General features: G+C 41.1%; 1 protein-coding gene across 37 annotated transcripts in view; it reads left to right on the top strand.

The window, feature by feature from the left end:
- Positions 1–19,063, top strand: part of PDC (phosducin) — a 102,770-nt gene that overhangs the window by 34,481 nt on the left and 49,226 nt on the right. For 10 of the 37 annotated variants that reach the window (XM_088674899.1, XM_088674898.1, XM_088674888.1 and 7 more), the window contains 3 exons: positions 7,747–7,899; positions 11,589–12,110; positions 18,184–18,293. The exons of 15 other annotated variants lie outside the window; for them this stretch is intronic. The gene's annotated coding sequence lies outside the window, so the exon portion shown is untranslated. The remainder of the gene's footprint in view (positions 1–7,746; positions 7,900–11,588; positions 12,111–18,183; positions 18,294–19,063) is intronic. 12 more of the 37 variants (XM_088674900.1, XM_088674892.1, XM_088674896.1 and 9 more) reach the window with 9 other exon arrangements.

Below are 19,063 nucleotides of genomic sequence, written 5' to 3'. Positions count from 1 at the left end.
AGCTGGCACTCCTGACTCCCAGCTCTTTCCCTTCTCTCTGTCTTCCTTTCTCTCATAGCTGCCAAGTTTTCCCTTTTCTCGTGAGGAAGCCTATTCAGCATAAGGGAAAATCCCTTTAAAAAAGGGATAACTTGGCAGCTATGCTTTCTCTCTCTGATCAAATTCCCTCCACTTCTTTTTCTGCAGCTCCTCCCTGCACCTAGATTTCCAGTTACTTACCAAAACATCCCTACCTATGAATTCCCCATGAAGAATCGTCATTGCAGAACTTTTGCAATCAGACAGCTTCTTATTCAACATCCATTAATACTGAAACACCTCTTAATGTGTCATCTGAAAATGTAATCAACATACCTCTGCAAGAGGACAAACTGAATTTTTGTTCCAGACAGATACTGTAGTTCTCTCCCTTCATTCTTCAAAGTAGAGGGAAATGCAAGCCTTACGGCGCTTCCATCAATAAATATGGCACTATATTGTGACTTTTTAAATGCTACATTTGCTTCCCACCCTGCACTCAGCTCTGACCTGGGGCACGTAGAGGCTATCAACATGCGACAACGGCCACATTCCAGGAACAGATTTGACTGGCCACCTAAACCAGGTGAGGGCAGCCAAGGAGTCTCAAATGCTCAGTGAGTTTGGAACTTCCCCTGTGTACAAAGACAGGATCTAACAGATTGAGCAGACAAGACCAAGAGTGGACCCAGTGGTCAAGAAGGTGGTTTCTGCACGTGCTATGGAGGGAAGTGAGGGGCAGATGGGGCTCATCAACCTAGAAAGGTAGCCCATCGAGGAGAAAATCTGATCCTAATTTCCCTTGTGGGATATCTTTGGGACCAGAAAAGGCTAAGAAGTAAACCCTACACAAATCTGGATTGGAGTTGCTAAGGCGGTTGTATGTTCCCTCTTACCATGGGCATACCCAGCGAGGGGCAGGGGGGCAGCTGCCCCCCCAGAAGCAAAAAAATTTTTTTTAATGGTTATAAAGTGATGAAACGAAACAAAATTCGGTAGGGCGATGGCGAATAATCAGTTGTTTACCACACTGAAATGGTGTAAAAACCGAGAAGTATCTAGAGCCACCTAGCGACTGGTAGAGGAATCTATGTCAGCCAGCCATTGGGATTCAAGGGAGGGAGAGGTCTCTAGCAGGCTCTAGCAGAGAGAAGAGGGAATCTTCTAGAGGGGTCTAGTGAGTTCTGCGTCACTAAACTGAGCCGTCCGCCGCTAAACTGAGCCGCCCGCTATTAGTTTACCTTCTTATTTACATTTAGAAGACATCGAGGCTGTCTAAATGGATATAAGAAACTGGATACCAAAATATAAACCTAGTTGGTCTTTAAGGTGCTACTGAAGGAATTTTTTTATTTTGCTTCGACTCAGACCAACACGGCTACCTACCTGTAACTGGTTCCCAAAAGGTAAGTTAAGTAATTTCTGTAGAAAATTTAATTTTAAAGGGTAAAGACCTGGCTCAGAAGTACAATGGGAGAGGACAGACTGACTGGGTTGTGTTTGATGAGCGTCCATCGGAAATTCTTCAAGGAAAATCAGGACTGGATTGAAACGAAAGTTTTGAACAAGTTTTCTTCAAACCCAAGAAAAATGATATTAGTATAAGACATGTAACTAGAAAAATTTTTAAAAAATTCCCAAGCAAATAATTGTAATAACTACCGTAATAAGCACTGCTATAATTATATATAATTTTCTTAAAATTTTGGTTTCGTTCGCCTTTTCCGTGCTGAAATGTCACAACCTGAACGACCATGGCTTATCTCCCCCCCCCCATGTTTGATCCTGGGTACGCCCCTGCCTCTTACAAGCCCTTCTGACAACTCCTGCAGCCCAACTGGTGCCTAACTCTGCTTTCCTTGGAGCCACATTTGCAAGGCCAAGAGAGGGATTCAAGTCATCTGGGCAGCCCTGGACATCCAGAGACATTGCCCAGGCTTACTCCCTGGAGAGGTCACGTTGGTACTGCTAAAGCAATTGACTTTTCTTTTATTGAAGAAAAAGAATTTTTGAACAATACTAATTACCAATAACATAGCCAATTACAATTCCCCCCCTTTCCCCCTCCCATCCCTCTCTCTCCCACCCTCTAAGGACTTCCCTCAGCTCCCCTCTCTGATTTGTTGGTACATATTGTTTTCTGCATGTTATAAAATTCTACATATCATCACCTTATCTATCATATGTTCTACTAATAAATTGCGGGTGTTTATTCGAAACCAGCCAAGGAGTCCAAATCCTTTTTGTTGTCTTTTTAAATAGTTTGTAAAAAGTTCCCATTCTTCTTTGAATTGTCCTTCTCACGTAGTTTGTATGTCGTCTTTGCCAACTCCGCATAACTCATCAGTTTTTCTTGCCATTGTTCTTTCGTTGGGATTTCCTCATTCTTCCATCTTTGTGCTAAGAGTCTTGCCGCTGTTGTAGCATACATAAACAAGTTCTTTATTTTCCTTGGCAGGTCTTGTCCTAGAACCCCTAACAAAAATACTTCTGTGTGTTTTTTTTACAAATGTCATTTTAAACATATTTTTCAATTCATTATAATAATAATAATAATATTTTTTTTATTTGTACCCCGCCCATCTGGCTGAGTCTCCCCAGCCACTCTGGGCGGCTTCCACTCGAATATCAAAACAATACAACAATAGCACAATTACAAAAGTCACAAACAATACATAAACCACATCAAAAAATACACAACCGAATAGAAAACAATTTCAACATCAATCAAAATCTAAAACTAAGAATACATCCTTAATACAGTTTAAAATAACATAAGTAAAAAATAACAGGAATTTAAACAAAAACAAAACAAAACAAAATGGAGCCCTCTCTGCCCAGCAGCAGCGGCAGCAACAGTCCTTTATAAAGCCCATCAGGCCCCGCCCTGGGCCAGGTGGTGAGTGGCAGGACTGGGGCCTCCAGGCGCTGAGCAGGGGAGTCCTCCTGGCTGGTAGCAGCATCAGCATCAGCAGTTCTTATAGGCCTTGGCCCCGCCCTGGGCCAGGTGGTGAGTGGCAGGACTGGGGCCTCCAGGCGCTGAGCAGGGGAGTCCTCCTGGCTGCAGGAGATGATTATATATCATCTCCCAGAATTTTTTGACTTCTCTACATTCCCACCACATATGATATAAAGTACCTTCTTTTTCTTTACATTTCCCACATATTTTTGACCCAGTTTTATACATTTTTGCCATTTATACTGGTGTAATATACCGTACCATCATTTTCATGTAGTTTTCCTTCAAAAGAGAACAATCTGTAAATTTCAAATCTACCTTCCACAATTCCCCCCAATCCTCAAATTGTACGTTGTGTAAAACAATTGACTTTTTACCTCACCCCCGGAAGGGCACTCCATTGCTTCTTGAGACAGACAAATGCCGACATTAAAAAAAAACTATTCACAAAAGAAAATTTAGTGATCCAATTTTGAAGTTATTATTTATCCACTTTAATGTTTTATTATATATAGTATCTATAGTTTATAGTAATCAATAAGGGGGTGGGGTGGGAAGCAACTTTGATTGTGGAACTAGTGGGTGGGTGCCATAAACATGGATCAATTTACACAGGTGGAATCTTGTGCATGTGATGGATGAGAGGCTGACCTTGTTTTTCTGAAGACAGAGGGACAGAGGGAGATGACGGCCCTGCTTATGATCCATCACAAAAACCATCTACAAGACAAAAGGGTAACTGAGGAGCAAGTTGCCAGGGCAATGTGGGTGTAATGTCACACTGGTAAAAAGTTGTCCTTTTACAAAGAGATTTTTGGGGAAAGGTGTTATGGGAATAAGGAGACAGAAATTTGAAGACCTCCGTATGGGTGCTGAAGGTCAGAACCACCTTGGCATGCTGTCCAAAGGAAGGTTGGGACAGAAGCATGGAGATGTCTTAGAGTCCAATACTGCTTTGCTGTAGGGAACAAACCCCTTGTGAGATGTAATTCTGCGCATCTCTCCATCCAAGAGCCAAGGTGTATATGTGTGAAAAAACCATACATCAAAAAGACTCTGCAGTCTTCTTCTTTTTATTATTGATGATTTTCAGTTTTATACATTTCAATAATTTTACAATCATTTTAACAATTGAAAACTCAACTTCCTCCCCCCTCTTTCTGCGATTCTTTAAATTTATGCTTTATATTTTCTGCATATTCCAAATTAACTTAATTTACTCATTTATTCATCTATTTTAAATATATACTCTTATAAAACTGCAGGTTATTACAATACAGTGGTACCTCTACTTACGAATAACTCTACTTGTGAATGTTTCTACTTGCGAATGGAGCTCCGTCCGCCATCTTGGATGCAGTTTAGATAGGATTTTTTCTACTTACAAATTTTTAGATAGGGTTGCTTCGAATTATGAATTTTTTTCTCCCAATGCATTCCTCCTATGGGATTAGACTTACAATTTTTTTTCAACTTACGAATGTGCGTTCGGAAAGCATTAAATTTGTAAGTAGAGGTACCACTGTAATCCTGTCAATGTTCTTATCTGTTTACAGTTTATTTCTAAATATTAAATAAACCATTTCTATTGCTTTATAAAAATTTGTTATCTTGCTTTCTTATTTTTCCGGTAAGTTTCGCCAATTCTGCATATTCCATAAGTTTTTATATCCATTCTTTTTTCGCTGGGATATATTCTTCTTTCCATTTTTGGGCACATTCTTGCCACTGTAGTCACATGCATGAATAAATTTCTATACAGTTTGGGTAGTTTTGTCCCTATCATTCCCAAAAGGAAAGCCTCTGTTTGTTTTTACAAACCTTATTTTAAACATCTTTTTTGATTTATCATTTCCCAGTAAGCTTTAACCTTACTACAAGACCACCACATATGATAGAAAAAACCTTTTGTCTTTACAATTCCAGCACTTATTTGATTTTGATTTTTACATTCTTGCCATTTACTCGGTGTTAGGTACCATTGATACAGCATGAAAGAAAATGCTATAAGTTTTATATCTATATTCCACAATCGTTCCTATGCTTCCATATCTATATTATAACCAATATCTATTGCCCAATGTATCATTGAGGAATTTACTTGCTCATCCTTGTCCCATTCCAATAATATCTTATACATTTTAGGCAGCACTTTTACATTACATTCCAAGAGAACTCTCTCCAGTTGTGATATTTGTTCTGCAAACCCTCGTATCCTATCTTTCTTAAATACTTGGTTCAAATGATATGGTATCCATGTTTATATTTTTCCTGACAATTCCTTAAATTCTTTTAATTGATACTCTCTTCCCTCTTGTTTTAATAAATTTCTATAAGTTGTCCACCCTTCTATCATATTCTTTTTCTTTACCGCTATAGCTTCCAACGGTGAGAGCCAAAGTGGTGTTTCTGCCTCTAAAAGATTTGTGTATTTATCCCATGATTTTCCTAATTACATGATTTATAAATCCTTTATGTACTTTCACCTTTTCATACCATAAATAAGTGTGCCAACCGAAAACATTATCATGGCTGTTGTGCACTCATAGCAAGGAAGCACAAAGCCTGCTTAAGTGCCAAGACCCCTAGAACCTCGCACCCCTCAACAGACATTGGAGTGGCTTCTCACAATATCGTTCCAGAATGTGCGTATAGGTAAAGGTAAAGGGACCCCTGACCATTAGGTCCAGTCGTGACCGACTCTGGGGTTGCGCGCTCATCTCGCATTATTGGCCGAGGGAGCCGGCGTACAGCTTCCAGGTCATGTGGCCAGCATGACAAAGCCGCTTCTGGCAAACCAGAGCAGCACATGGAAACGCCGTTTACCTTCCCGCTGTAGCGGTTCCTATTTATCTACTTGCATTTTGACGTGCTTTCGAACTGCTAGGTTGGCAGGAGCTGGGACCAAGCAACGGGAGCTCACCCCGTCACAGGGATTCGAACCGCCGACCTTCTGATCAGCAAGCCCTAGGCTCAGTGGTTTAGCCCACAGCGCCACCTGGGTCCCTCTTAAAATGCACAAACTGAATGGAATTCCCCCCCCCCCCGTCTTTGTCTTGTCTTCACACATGCACACTTCCTTCCATCTAGTTGCAACACAACCATAAGGGAAGGAGCCAAACGGTCAACTCCTGCAGCGAGACCCAGGATTTCCTTCCATGCTCACAATTGTTGGAAAAAATCACTTCCAAGGATAAAATCATGACTCAGGAGTAGCATGTTTGTAATAGGACCTTTATTAGAATCAAAGAAAAAGCGGATGTAACTTATCTACTTATTTATTTGTATATTTGGGATTGTAGGGAAGGGGAAAATGGGTCTTTTTGGAGGGGAGCCTGGCTGCTGCTGCTTGCCTTCCTCTTCCCACAGTTTTCTGCCTGGAAGAAAAGAAAATATTCTTATTTTTTTCATTCACTATGCATTTATTACTACATTGCTATTCCCTTTTCCCTGCAAGCATCTCCGGGTGGCTTACGTGAGTCTCCTCCCCTCATCCCATCCTCACAACATCTCTGTGAGGTTGGCCAAGAGGCAGTGAGCACTACCCATTAAGTTACATGGGTGGGGGGGATTTGAACCCTGCACCCCCCAGTCCTAGGCCAGCAGTCTACAGTGGTACCTCGGTTTATGAACACAATTGGTTCCGGAAGTCTGTTCATAAACTGAAGCGTTCATAAACTGAAGCGAACTTTCCCATTGAAAGTAATGGAAAGTGGATTAATCCGTTCCAGACGGTCCGCGGAGTAACCGTTCATAAACTGAAGCGAACTTTTCCATTGAAAGTAATGGAAAGTGGATTAATCCGTTCCAGACAGGTCCGCGAAGTACTTAAACTGAAGCGTTCATAAACTGAAACATGGGTGTAATTGGTTCCGGAAGTCTGTTCATAAACTGGAGCGTTCATAAACTGAAGCGAACTTTCCCATTAAAAGTAATGGAAAGTGAATTAATCCGTTCCAGATGGGTCCGCGGCGTTCATAAACCGAAAATTCATAAACCGAGGTGTTCATAAACCGAGGTTCCACTGTAACTTGGGTTGCCAACCCTTTGAACCCATGGGCACACCTGCAAAGCTGAGAGACCGCAGTGGACACTCCACCATAATGGAAAAGGACAGAAGTAAAGAGAAATGGTTCTCTCTCTTCTTCAAAAGGGATGTCTCTGAAGTCTTCTGGATTCAGTGACCTGCCTCCTTCCTCCCCAGCGAGCCAGATTCTCTCTGGCTTCACTGTTCCTCATGAACACAGATGATCTCTTACCTTAGTGACACTCATCCCCTGAGCCTTGGGTCGAACATGGATTACTCTGATTTTGACCACCAGTTCCCCTTTTTTGGTCACAGCTACTAATTCCTCCTCCTCCTCCTCCACCTGCTCCTCATAGACCAGGGCATCATGTTTTTCTGGGTCACAGGAGGAGCACAGCGGCTTGTGCCACCTTTGAAATCTAGGGAAGAAAAGGAAGAAGGTCAGGAAATGGATTATAGTTATTTCCTTGGTAATCTATATCTCTGCACTGAATTGGGGGGGGGGGTATTTGGCAGCTGAACATGCTGGCAGTAACCTCTAATGGAGGGTGGAGCAAGGATTTAGACCCCCTGAGGAGGGCATCTTGTCCAAAGACTCTCCGAAAGCATCTAACGTGGCCCTGAGAATTAGAAATCCTACTTACACCTGAGAGGAGGAAAGTTTCTTCATTGCTCTGGAAAACATATTTGCTTTCTCCTCTCGCCTGGACTAAGCATCCTCAAATCGTTGCTCTTCCCAAAGTCCTCAGCCAAGTCACTCAGCAAGGGAACGTGTCACAACAGAGGACATGACACCATGACCTCAGCTACCTTGCAGCAAGAGAACATCCAGACTGAAGATTCTGAAGGGGACCATTGATCCAATCTGTGTCATGACCCATCCAGATTAGATCAGGTGAGTTCACTTAGGAATCCAAGGAAGGCAGATTTCTCTGCCATTCCTAGTGCTTATAAAAGAGTTCCTTGAGATTTTTCTGATTTATTTAGAATGTCATAATTAAAGCCATTTGGCCTCGTATCTTTCAAGCAAAACTTTCCTTTCCTTGTGGCCTATGTTGGGGACGGACGGACTTGGATCTTTCATTCTATATACTGGACAAGAGTTAAATGAATCCCTTGTTTAACTGATACGTAATATTGAGGTGATGTAAGACATCCAGTCTTGAATTCATCTGCCTCACCACAAGACTCTACTCTTTTGGCTTCTTCCCCGGAAGTAATTTCATCATGTTGAATCATTCAAATGAATAGGCAAGGTCTTACATAAGTGAAGAAAGTCCAAAGAGAAACATATCGTGACTAGAGAAGCATTCCTCTTTCAACTTCCCTAATATCACTTCTGGTAAACAAGACAATGTTTTTTAATCAAAAACCTAAATCTAAGGTGGCCTTATTACTTGAATTAGTCCCAGTCCTAGCCAGCAATTTTAATGTGTCATTCCGACAATGAAGTTAACTAGTTGAAGAAAGTGCTGAGGCTACACTATAAATTTAAAGCACTATCATACCACTTCAACAGCTTCCTCCAAATAATCCTGGCAACTGTAGTAGTAGTAGTAATAATAATAATAATAATAATAATAATAATAATAATAATAATACTGTAATAGACTTAACATACGAAATAAGATAACAAGAACATATGTTTAGAGAAGATTGGAAAACGTTTATTGAATATATGGGAAATAACCGTGTACAGCTGAAAATGCTGGCAGCATTAAGATAAATTCAACAGTGTAAACAAGTTTTGATGGATGCAATAATGGAATACTGAATGGTATAGTTTTTTGTAAAATATGCAGGGATTTATGATATGTAAAATGAACCATGGAAAGAGAAGAAGGGAAGTCATTGACATCTTAAGGATGTAAAATGAGTATTTTAAAATTGTAAAACAGAAAATTAAATTAAAATTATATACAAAAAGAGGGTTGTTAGGAGATCCCAATTCCGCTTTGGCTACAATATTTAAAATTCAGCATCTCTTCCCAGGGAACTCTAAGAAGTGTAGCTCTGTTAGGGTTGCCATATTTCAAAAAGTAAAAGCCAGGACTCCCCCAAAAGCTTTGCCTCATATCCAGGCCAAAGCGCCACCTTTCAGAAATTCCCCCTGGACGTAAATTCCACCAGGAAAATCCGGACATAGGGCAGCCCTAAGCTCTGTGAGAACACTTCCCAAAGTTCCCATGATTATTTGGAGGACAGATGACCATTTAAAAGGGTATGAGGCTGCTTTAATTGAGAAAAGTAAATGCAGCCTGGGAGTCCATATTCATTTTTCTAGGACCCAAAGATGTCTGTTGTGATCTAACACCTGTGGCAGTAGGCCACAAATGGTAGTAGCTTGAATGTAAGCGCCCCAGTCGATGGTGTCCCTCTCATAATACAGTCATCGCATGGGGGGGGGGAGATGTTTCTTCACTAGCCTAAGGATCAAATCAGAAAGCCCAACAATGATATGTGAATGTATTGCCAACTTTTTGGAGAAATAGCAGCTGGAGGAAGAGAAACCTGCCCACCCCTCCAGTAGCACAATTATCTTCTCCCACTGCAGCTGTATTTGCAAAAAGGTTAAAGAAACACATGATTCAATCCCCCTCCATTGTAATTTTGACTTTGGCTGTTGGGTGTGCCGCCATCTGTGAGCCACAACCCTCATTTGCAACCCTGCGCATTCCTACTCAGAAGTAAGTTGCATTGAGTCCAGAAGCCAGGACGTAACTGGTAACTGAACGAGGATCAGGCATGTGTCTTTTCCACACCACGGCCACAATTCTGCCGCGTTCAGGACTTTCTGCCAGTTGCATTGCCATATCTGTCACGATGGCAGCATATATTATTTCCTGGTGGTGAAGTTGTCACATTGCTCCCCAACTGGTGGATCTTGGAAGTGGAGCTGTTTAGTAACGGTACAGCAGCGACGCACTTGGAGGCACAATCGCTCATGCAGCTATGCTACGCAAGGAGCCAGAATTGCGTAGGGGGAAATTGCTTGTGGCAATGTGTGTTGCATCTGTTGTTTATAAATTGGCTATTTTCTGTCCCCTTGCCTCTATCCCCAGCTGGGGCTTTCCCTGGCAGAATTGTTAGAAAAACAGGAAGTGGGCTGTCAGAATACTTGGAAGGCAAATATGGATATAATAAAGCAAGCGTGCCAAAACGCACAAGATTTCACTGTATGAAATGTTTTTCCTGGGGCCCAGGCTGCATACAAACTGGGGACAGATTTTCATTTCATCTGGTATGACTCATGCAGCTTATTGATTTTAGTTTAGTCATTCATGACAAGCAGTTTGTCGCAGGGTTTCCCCAGCTTCTGATAGTACCCAGGGATGGTAGTTGACCTTGTTTTCTATAGTGGAGAAATATGTCACTCTACACTAATATGTCTCTTTGCATGTCAGATATTATCCCCAGATTCTCAGATTTCTGAGAGAGAGAGAATTTTTAGCAATGATAGAACCTAAGATATGAGGCCAAATGTAGAGGCATAATTATCCACATTTGTTTTGTGAGAAGCTAGACTGTGCTCCCCTTAAAGGTAAAGGTAAAGGGACCCCTGACCATTAGGTCCAGTCATGACCGACTCTGGGGCTGCGGCGCTCATTATTGGCCGGGAGCCGGCGTACAGCTTCCAACTCATGTGGCCAGCATGACAAAGCCGCTTCTGGCAAACCAGAGCAGCACACGGAAACGCCATTTACCTTCCCCTATTTTATCTACTTGCACTTTGACGTGCTTTCGAACTGCTAGGTGGGCAGGAGGTGCTTCCCTTACCTTAGGACAAGTTAGCTTAAGGATGGAAGACTCTATCAATCCTCATTTTTCCAATCTTAATTTTGCTTCTCCACATTTCTGCAGCAACTTGAGTTTGTTTTATTAAAAAATCATTACAATTCAACAGCATTTTACAGCAAATTTCTCCCGATAACCTCATTTTTGTATGTAGTTTTGACTAATGTGCACATTTTTTCAAGCAGTTTTTTCCTAACATGACACATTCTATCTGCTTTCTTCACTAGTACAGTCATACCTTGGTTTAAGTACGCTTCAGTTTGAGTACTTTCAGTTTAAGTACTCCGCGGACCTGTCTGGAACGGATTAATCCACTTTCCATTACTTTCAATGGGAAAGTTCGCTTCAGGTTAAGTATGCTTCAGGTTAAGTACGGACTTCCAGAACCAATGACACTCATACCTCGGGTTAAGTACGCTTCAGGGTGAGTACTCAGCGGACCCGTCTGGAACGCATTAATCCACTTTCCATTACTTTCAATGGGAAAGTTCGCTTCAGGTTAAGTATGCTTCAGGTTAAGTACAGACTTCCGGAACCAATTGTGTACTTAAACCGAGGTACCACTGTATTTTCGTGCACACAACAGATGCCTTTTTGTGCACATCGGTGGGAGAGAACAGCATTGCAAAATTCAGAGAAGTGCGAATTTCTAAGGGTAGCTGTGTTTTGGTCTGTTTATTGGTTTGAGAATTGTGAAACTAGGTAAATTTTCACCCCCATCCCTATGCTAGTTTACTTTTTACCACAGGTATCATACAATGTAGATTTTCCTTGCCTCGAACGATATAGGAGCAGTAACTTAGGACGAACCAAGTTTCCCACCATGGATGGTCAAAGGAAGAGAGAATCCATGTTTCACAACACCTCTCCAATCCAACGGGCATGGAATAGAGGAGGCACCCAACATGATAGCTTCATTGTCAAAGACTCCCTTTGACCCCTTTGGCAGCCTCCGTCATAAACCGGGAATCACTGGTTGACCACCTTCATTCGCCAGCGCATGGAAGAGTTAAGACTTTCATCACTGGCCAAAGAACTGAACAAACACACAGACAAGATCTCTGACTAAAGTTCAGCAGCTGAGAGCGGGAAATGAGAAAAAGGTCTGCCCTATATTAGCCTCATCTCTTTCTTTTGCCTCTCCTTGTGTCCCCTCTTTCTCCGTCAGCAACCCAACCGTCCTGATGAGATGAAGAGAGATGCTCCTGCTGGGAAGCAGTGAGGTAGAGGCTGGCTTTCAGTAAGTTTGGCTCAGGCTGCACAACTCTTACTGCAAAAAAAAAAAGTATAGCAACTCACCTAAAATCTATGGTAAGGTCAACAACTCACTCATTCATGATCGCATTTTAGGTCTTAAGCAGAGTACACTGTCAAGCAGAGACAATTAAAAATTAGTTGAGTTTCGTTTGGGGAGTGATAATGTTTGTAGACATACCATCTTTTTTCACTTTGAAAACATTTTATTTTATTTATAATAATTTTTATTTGGTTTCACAAAATTACATATCCATATTTAGAGATTTCTCCAAATCTCTGTACTTCCCACCTTGTTCTCCATGGGTCCAATTTATACCCTCTTAATTGCATATTTGTTCACAAGCCATATGTTGTCTTTTCCCATCTTGTCCATGATATTCGCTACATTACAAGTATTATTAAAATCCTGCTAGTGTTTTCATCTGTTTACAGTGGTCTCCTAGGTAAATTATGAATTTCCCCCATTCTTTATTGAAGTTTTGGTCTTCTTGTTTCCTGAACCTTCCAGTCAGTTTTGCCATTTCGGCATAGTCCATCAGCTTGGTTTGCCATTCCTCTCTGGTAGACTTGGTCTTCTTTCCATCTCTGGGCTAGTAACATCTGAGTGGCCGTTATAGCATGACATACCATCTTTTAGATGTGTGGGAAGTAAAGACCAGTGGCCGCTTCCCCCACCCCACCCCACCCCCCGTGTATGAGAGGGGACAGGGGAATGCAATGGAGTATCCTGAAAGAAGGTATGTCATCGTGACTGGGACACTGAACAAGAGAACCCTCTCCTGCAACTTTATATTGCAAGCTGCACTTGTTTCTCTAGGTTCGTTGCCTTCTCCTTCCCTTATTGACTTGGGTGCAGGTAGCAGAAGAAAACTTCGTCAACCTAAAACCTAACTGCAACTTCTCCATCCTTTGCCATTAACCCTGAGCCTAAAACAAGTAGGTCTTAGACCAGGCTTCCTCAACCTCGGCCCTCCAGATGTTTTTGGCCTACAACTCCCACGATCCCTCGCTAGCAGGACCAGTGGTCAGGGATGCTGGGAATTGTAGTCTCAAAACATCTGGAGGGCCAAGGTTGAGGAAGCCTGTCTTAGACCATCCAAATGCTAGCTATGATACCATCTCTGGTTTTAAAAAAAGTTCCAGGAAATGCTTGAAATCCCACGAGACACACAGGATGCGGTCTTCTTAGTGACAACATAAGGTTTCTAGCCTTGCTAAATATCACAAAGGTGCCTGCTAACAAGCCTTAGGCCATCTCTAGGGCACCTTCATGTGTGAAGAATCATTTTCCATTCACAGAGACATAAGAGAGGCATGCCGGCTGTCTTCCCAAGCTCTTAGAAACAGCCTCTCTCTTTTCTATTTGTCCAGTTTTCAATTAATTTAGTTCCCTTGCAAAAATTTGCCTAGAATGCAGCAGCCAGATAGAGTGCACCGCATTCCGAGAGGGAGACAGGACAGGACAGGACAGGACAGGACAGGCATCTGCCTAAATAATAACAACAAAAATACTCAAAACCTACTCCAATTTCATTATCTATGTTAAAATAAAAGTTTATCAGTTCCTACAATTTCTGTCTTTCACCCTGCTCTCTATTGTTATCTTGCTAACTCTGCTTGGGTGGTAAGCATTTTTTTTAATGCTCCTAGCTGATGCCGAGGAGGAATTAAAGAACCTTTTAATGAGGGTGAAAGAGGAGAGCGCAAAATATGGTCTGAAGCTCAACATCAAAAAAACCAAGATCATGGCCACTGGTCCCATCACCTCCTGGCAAGTAGAAGGGGAAGAAATGGAGGCAGTGAGAGATTTTACTTTCTTGGGCTCCTTGATCACTGCACATGGTGACAGCAGTCACAAAATTAAAAGACGCCTGCTTCTTGGGAGAAAAGCAATGACAAACCTAGACAGCATCTTAAAAAGCAGAGACATCACCTTGCCTACAAAGTAGTGATGTATGGAAGTGAGAGCTGGACCATAAAGAAGGCTGATCGCCGAAGAATTGATGCTTTTGAATTATGGTGCTGGATGAGACTCTTGAGAGTCCCATGGACTGCAAGAAGATCAAACCTATCCATTCTGAAGGAAATCAGCCCTGAGTGCTCCCTGGAAGGACAGATCGTGAAGCTGAGGCTCCAATACTTTGGCCACCTCATGAGAAGAGAAGAATCCTTGGAAAAGACCCTGATGTTGGGAAAGATTGAGGGCACAAGGAGAAGGGGACGGCAGAGGAGGAGATGGCTGGACAGTGTTCTTGAAGCTACGAACATGAGTTTGACCAAACTGCAGGAGGCAGTGGAAGACAGGAGTGCCTGGCGTGCTATGGTCCATGGGGTCACGAAGAGTCGGATACAACTAAACGACTAAACAACAACAACAATGTTAAAATAAAAGTTTATCAGTTCCTACAATTTCTATCTTTCTCCCTGCTCTCTATTGTTATCTTGGTAACTCTGCTTGGGTGGTAAGCTTTTTATTTTTAATGCTCCTAGCTGATTCCAAACAAAAGGTACATAGTGCTGGAATGGAGTCTTGTCATTTTTGACCAATTAAAAAATTGCATATAGAAAAACAATTTTTAAACATTACAATATACAATAAAAACAGTCAAAATGACACAGAAGCACACTGTATACTGTATATTATATGAATTGGCAATACTTTTATAAAATATAAATAAAAAAACAATTTCACATCCAGTACATACGCTGAAGCTTCACTCAGAAGGCTTGCTAAAAGAAAAAAGTCATCAACGGATTTTGAAAAGACAATAAGAGATGGCACTGTTTGAGGGAAATAATTCAAATGTTGCATGGAATTCATATTCTTTCTACATTTCCCATGTAATGTAGGGAATGATGATCAGTCAGCACCATCTACTGACTGAAGAAGTAAATTTGGGTGCCTTCTAATAACAGTAACATTATGGTTTCATACAACCGGAACACCAAATAATAACAACAACAACAACAATAATAATAACAACAACAACAACAACAACAACAATAATAATAATAATTTATTTATACCTCACCCATCTGGCTGGGTTTCCCCAGCCACTCTGGGCGGCTTCGAACAAAATATTAAAATACAATAGTCCATCAAACATTAAGCATTAAGCATTAAGACAGAAAGGATGTTGGCTAACCTCAAGGTACTTTCAGAATCGGTTCCCAAAAGAGTGTTGCTAGCAAGAGGGATATTCTCATGATAGAAAATGAATTGGTCACTCAGGGTGGCGCCATTGAACAGAGCTGCCTGCCTTTCATCAAAATTCTGGTAGCTGAGTGTGATTGGGAATGGGGCCAAGCCTGAATCCAAAAGAGAAGACCTAAGATTATGTAGAGTGTGTGTGTGTGTGTGTGTGTGTGTGTGTGTGTGTCAGAATGAATTCACAAAGAACAGCCAGAACCAAAAACCAGCTAATTTATTATTATGTTCAAAGTTATTTAATTACATCAAATGTCAATAAACACAGAGAGAGAGACAGAGAGACAGATATAAAAGAACCAAGAGCTTGCCAACACATTTATATTCCTTGGCCAGAACACTGGAAGACGATGATTTGGTAACTGTTTACTAAAGAATAGAGCATTATTTGTGTGGTTTCCTTAATATCCTCACAAGTAAGAGGGCTAAATATATGTATTTTCTGGAAAGCTAGACATCCAGCAAAAGGCGCTGGACTTTCCTTTTGTGTCTGCTCTCACACAGCAGCATTTATTCAGCAACAGTTCTACCACCAGCGTGTGTGGCAGAGCTTGAAGTCTGTTCTTGCATTCCAAGGTTGGGTAGAGAATCTAAACCTCACCGGTGTTGTCTAACTCACAATGTATATGCACTATACATTTAATGCACATTTCTTCCCTCCAGCGAATCTTGGGAATTGTAGTTTGCTCCTTACAAGGCTACAATTCCCAATACCCTTAACCAACTACAGTTTCCAAGATTCGCTGGTTGTAATTCTCCTAATCCAGGCCATGGTTTGTTTGAACCCAGATCTCATAGCTCCCTCCAGAACAAAGGTTTGCTGATATGGAAAGTGGTGTTGCACATATAACACTCCCACCCCCCAAAAAAGCAATCCTAAGCATGGGGTCACGAAGAGTCGGACACGACTAAATGACTAAACAAGAACAAGCATGCATACTAGGAAATAAGCTTAGCTGAATTCAGTAGAACTTAATTCTGAGTAAACAAAGCAAAGAACCGGGCTCTTAAGTGTGACACCAACTGCCTATTCTCATTATGGCAAAGTATCAAATATTTGATTGCAGGTTAAAAGAAACTTTCCTTCCATGCCAAAACCTCACATTGCTGAAATGTTATGTTGAGTTTGAAATAGAAAGAGAATAGATATGAGACACCTTAGTGGCAAGAATTTCATATACAATATGAGCAAAGTTTTTTCTTTGTTGTGCGATAGTCCCGTTCAGTCAGGAAAACACTGAGCTAACATCAAAGCTTGTGCTAACATTAAAAAGGAAATATAAAAAAGAAGGTTTCAGACCAAATAATACAAAACAGAATATTTGAGATTTAAGAGCAGCGAGATCAAGTTCCAATACAAGTTCATCTGTCCAAAAAGGAGCTAGTTCCAGTTCCAGTAAGTCCTTTTACAAAACCAACCAGTTCAGTTCTAGTGCATCCAAATTAACTCTTGAGTTCATAAAAAGTTCATTGGGGGTGGGGGATTAGCACTCATAATATTGCAAGCTGCTGTGCTAAAATTTGGGGTCCAAAGGCAGATCAGGGGCTGCAGAAAAAATGTCAACAGGTGAAGCTTTCCCCATAATTGAATTTCCATACTAGAATAGATTTGCCCTCTTTAATTTCTGCCAGCCAAATGGGTGTTAAAATCACAATGCGTCATTTGATTTGTTCCTGTGCTTATTCCTTTCGAAAGAGAGCAAAAATCTTCAGCAGACAAGATATAGGAAATGCCTTACATTCCTTCCTTCCGGTTGCTTAGCAAAAGTGCTTAAATAACTAACCATCCTTAGCGGCAGCACCTTTGCATCTGCATAATAAACTTTCAACTGTTGCCTCCACAGTTTGCCATCTAACTTTCTTTATAGATATCGGAATGACCTTTTTTTTAAAAAAAAAATTAAAAATGGGCCTCCTGCTCTGGGGGGTGAGGGCAGGGCTAAACATGAACATAAACTAGAAATTGTTCTAAGTCCTACTCCGCACTGAACTTAATTGACCTTCAGTTCACCTGACAATTATGGGAACTATCTTCAGGTGTAGTTCAGAGAGTTTTGAACTAGTTCTTCTAAGCATGGTCTTCTCAGAAGTAAGTCCTATTATGTTAAATGAGACTTATTCCCAGGTAACTGTACACATGAACATGCAGACTTAAACATGTACATAACTGTCTCCATTATAAAATTTGAGCACTAAAAAGTGCTTACTTTTAGCTGGATTTGTTACTTTTTGGTAAATGGTACTATACATGTATACAGTGTGTGTGTGTGTGTGTTTGCTGATGCTCCAGACTTGAGCACTAGCACATAGTCTACCAATGTCAGACAGCTAGCACAAAAGCTGAAAAGGTACATGGAAATAGGAACTAGCTTGAAAAACAGGGTTTGAACTCTTTCCACTTCCAGATACGCACATTCATTTTTGAAGTTTCAGAATCCAAGTGAGCATTTCCCTTTTGGATTTGCTTCAGTGCTATCAACACTGCGTGAATAGCAGTCATTCAATATTTGTACATGATTCCATTAAAACAGTTCCAGATGTTGCATGAGATTGTACCATTAATTTTCAGCTTGTTTTGTTTTGAGCGCATGCACGGATACTTACAGTGTGACTCATGCTAAAGAACCTGCTTTGCAGAGCACATCAGATAAATAAATGCAAAGTATATATTTAAAAATAGCATAAGAGATTCTCTTAATTTGGGGGTATCCCCATTACATGAGAAAACAGATAAACATTCGAGAAAAGAAAGCCTCTGGCTAAATTTTATATATATTAAAAAACAACATGTCTAGGGTGTGGGTAAATTAGCTGGAAGCATCTACGCTAAAGCCTTAGGAAGGGAAGTTCAAGGTTTCTGCAAAGAACATTGTGTCTAATCAATCATCCCCCCAATTTCCCACCTTCATTTTGTTGCAGGGCTCCACTTGTTTAATATTTCATAACCAAGTATTTAAGATGAGTTAGAATGGTTTCCAACTTCCACCACCTCGGTGGAATTCCCCGGAGGTATTAATTAAATGGTGCATGTAAGTATGTAATTAAAGACACAATTAAAAATCAGGCATTAGGTTGGATAAGAAGGTACAACTTTTTGCCAGCATTTGCGGCTTCAAAACAATTTAGAGAAGTTGCTGGGAACTGTCATCAGGAGTTTCCGCGTGAAATGTCACGAATATGCAGATGACACCCAGCTCTAGCTCTCTGTTCCACCTGAATCAGAAAAAGTAACTGACAGGTAGCTAGACAGGTGCTTGGAGAAAATGATGGAATGGATGTGAACCAACTAAATCCTGAAAAAATAGAGGTACCGGTATTATGAGTTCCAAGTTCTTGAGTCCAGTGGATGAAGATGGCATTTTCTGGACAGGATTGTACACTCCTGGAAGAAGCTGGTCCATAACTTTGAGGGGACTCCTGAATCCAACATTGTCACTTGAGGTCCAGGTAGCCACAATGTTTCTCCATTTAATTCTAGGCAGTGGCAAAATATTTCTAGGGAAGCACAAAAGGGGCAATGTGTATTTTAGGGACAGGGAGAGCTTCACCCCTCATGTTACATTTCTGAAAGGAGATACTCTTATCTCCATATTTGCACGACATGTAAGTGTATTTTCTCTTATTTCAATGGAGTTAAGGTTCAAGTGACATACCTTATTTCTAACAATTAGTTTATTATAATTTGTGAAAACTGCCTTTCTTTCAAGGAGCCAGCGGGGGTCCTGCAAGGCAAAGTTGCTTGCCTGAGGGTTGCTGCCCCACTCTGTTCCTGTTCTGGAACTGCCTATGTTCCATAGCT

Source organism: Zootoca vivipara, chromosome 7 (assembly GCF_965207765.1).
Source record: "Zootoca vivipara chromosome 7, rZooViv2.hap1.1, whole genome shotgun sequence".
Taxonomy (NCBI): Eukaryota; Metazoa; Chordata; class Lepidosauria; order Squamata; family Lacertidae; genus Zootoca; species Zootoca vivipara.
This window is presented reverse-complemented; position numbering and strand designations above follow the sequence as displayed.